The sequence below is a fragment of the Diadema setosum genome, chromosome 11, assembly GCF_964275005.1.
Source record: "Diadema setosum chromosome 11, eeDiaSeto1, whole genome shotgun sequence".
NCBI classification, from domain to species: domain Eukaryota; kingdom Metazoa; phylum Echinodermata; class Echinoidea; order Diadematoida; family Diadematidae; genus Diadema; species Diadema setosum.
In genome coordinates, this window is record NC_092695.1 from 31,701,300 (window position 1) to 31,704,507 (window position 3,208).

The following is a 3,208-nucleotide window of genomic DNA, read 5'->3' on the forward strand; positions in this document are numbered from 1 at the left end:
ATGAATATGAACACGAGAAATTAGAAAATGGTCGAGGTATTAACTTGCGATGGAAGTGTATTTAAGCCAAAGACTTATACCTTTTAAAAGAATGGTTGCTGATCTCAAATGTTCATCATCAGCAAGTGAAGTAGGTTAAATCAAGAGCTCGCCACATCCAAGAGCATTAGAATTAATGGGGAAATCCAGTCTAAATAAAGTTAATCTGATAAGAAAGAGTAAAATATTACGATTCAACGGTATAATTTTGATCGAAATCGGATGAAAAATAAGGAAGTTATGACTTTTTGAAGTTTCGCTTATTTTGCGGGAAACGGTTAATATGAATATGCAAAAAAAAAAAAAAAGTGAGCATGTCATCTCCTCACAAATTGCCATAATCGTTTGTGCATAAAATTTTGAAATTTCCGGTTTTTCATTCAAACGCAATTATGCCCGAGGCTCAAATCCTCGTATATCTAGCTGATCAAAGAAAGAAAATCATTCAACCAGGAATACCATTATGTTTCAGACTTCAATGACAGAAACACTGAATTTTCGTCATTTTTTTTTTTTTTTTGTACACGATTGATGGAAAATAGTGAGAATATGACATGGTTAGCTCACTCATTTGCATATTCATATCCACTGTACTGTTCTGCTGACATTAGCAAAACTTCAATATGTCATAACTTCCTTATTTTTCATCCGATTTCAGTCAGATTTTTACCGTTGAACTCGTAAGATTTACTCTTTTTTTACCAGACTAACTTATATTTGGACTGGATTTTCCCTTTAAAGAACCGAGGATCGTTTGAAGCTATTACGAAGTTAAGACAATGGCAAGAAGAAGTTTGATTTTGACACAGTGAGTTGTGTCATGTCATGTAAATAGAAGTGACGCCGTCGTTTTGCAGAGACCGTTGAAAACGAGTTTCTGCACGATTCAATATTGACTGTTTGGTAAACCAGGGCAGCTGCCGGCACTCAGTGACATGCACAACGTCTTTAAAATACGAGAGGGTAGGTGTGCTGTTGACAAGTAAAGTTTGGGGCCAAGAATGGAGAGAGTCGTCTCATAAAATGCGCCTGCATTTTGCAGAATATCAACCGTCAGAACTTTGTAATCAACATGTCATTTATCATCGTGGTTGTTGCGATCAAATAAAGTAATGGTTTACCTGACTTCATCCACAGACGTCCACTCATTTACTGTATTGCTCTTCTTCACGCCGTAATATCGAAAATGACTGGGATGAACATTATTTCTCTTTCGTTGTATTTCGTCGTTACTTAAATCATTAAATTTGGCAACGCGACTTGAGCTTTTATGAGCACTCCATAAGCGTCGATACACTCCCGGTAACTTTCACAACGTGCAGCCACTAATGTTCGGAAATATTTATCATTGTCGTCTGTCTTGAATTCCTTGGTTTGCAGTGAATATTTGCTGCTTCCGCGTCAGTAAATGTTGAATGTGTCTAAATGGGCTTTCATTCATTTCGCCCCATACCGCATCTATATCCTCTTCCTTGCAGAGAATTATATCCCCTCCCATTTTGAGATATTTGTTTTCTTTCTTTTCGTTTGTTTGTCCGATTGCTTTTGTTTTAACTTCCTTCCTTGCTATATAACCGGACTTGATCTTAAACTTCAGTATGTAGGCCTATTCCACTAACACAATCCCAATGACGAGTACACTAATGCTAAATGATATAACGGAACGAATAGATTAGATTTGTAACCAATATTTCAATTTAATTCAATTCAATTCAATAGTTTATTTATTTCCATCATCAAAAAGAAAAGAAAAGAAAAAGTTGACATAATCCAAAGTGATACAATTTTTTTTTTCATTTATCTTACACTCGTCTGATAAAGGATTTTTTTAAAATACAATATAAAGTATATACACGAAAATGATGTGTGTATATATATTCATAAGTTATTTATTCATTCGTATATACACGAATGAAGTCATATATAATATTCATTCGTATATACACGAATGATGTATGTATATATATTCATAAGTTATTTATTCATTCGTATATACACGAATGAAGTCATATATAATATATTCATTCGTATATACACGAATGATGTGTGTATATAATATTTATAAGTTTAAGATGTTGACTGCGCCATTATGGAAAAAGTATGTCCCTATTTCTGTTTCTTAACGTGTCGATCATTGCTGAAATTATACCAATAGGAAGAAAAATTAAAGTCAGCACAGAATGGAGAATGTGACCCTCAGGCTTATAGTCTGAAAGGTCACAGTCTTGTGAATGTATCGTGATTAGTTCCAGTTATGATATCCACATCTATTGTGAATGAAATTTCCCGCCAAAGGCTGAGATGGGCCCTGACCAGTTGCCAAATTTTGGTCGCTCTGTTTCATTTTCTATGACAATTCTCACAGTGGACAGCTTGCTGAAAATGAAACTAAAAAAGAAGAAAAAAAAATCTTGTTTGCTTGTTTGTTTGTTTGTTTGTTTGTTTGTTCATTTCCATCTGAGAAGATGGCTGGATAGCCCATATGGATATTCAGCGACGCAATGTTCATCTGAACATTGCTTTGGGCATGTCCAAAATTCGATGTACATGTACATAATAATATTATTTTTGATGGAACACCGTCACACAAACGTTATTTCCATTTTTAAGTTATATTATCTTACTCACATTTACCTATAGATAAACAGAGCTAGGGAGAGAGAGGGACACACACGCAAAGACACACACACACACACACACACTTTTTTTTTTTTATAATATTCTTTTATTTGAGTTTCATTCAATGTGAAATCCATATTAACAATAAAATTAATACATCCACCAACAAAAGAAGAAAGCAGCTGTATTCTTCTTTCTTGTGCTGCTAAATCATTTTTCAAACATACAGTACAATATATTTGATTCTTTTTACCAAATCATACCCTGTTTTTATAAGGGAAATGACATAAAAATCTACATAATTCTCAGAAAAAGCTATTTTGATCAGCCTAATCAAGCCAATCCGAATGTGCCTTATCACTCACACACCGACTAAGAAATGTGTGCTACTCAATCACTTTTTCACTTAACTTCCTTTTTTTTTTCTTTTTTTTTTTGGCAGAGCACGCACTATATACATAAATATATCAGATAAAGTTTAACTCTTAAAGGGAAAAAAAATCTTGATCAACTTGATCAGATTGCTCAATATCCACTTCATTATATAAAT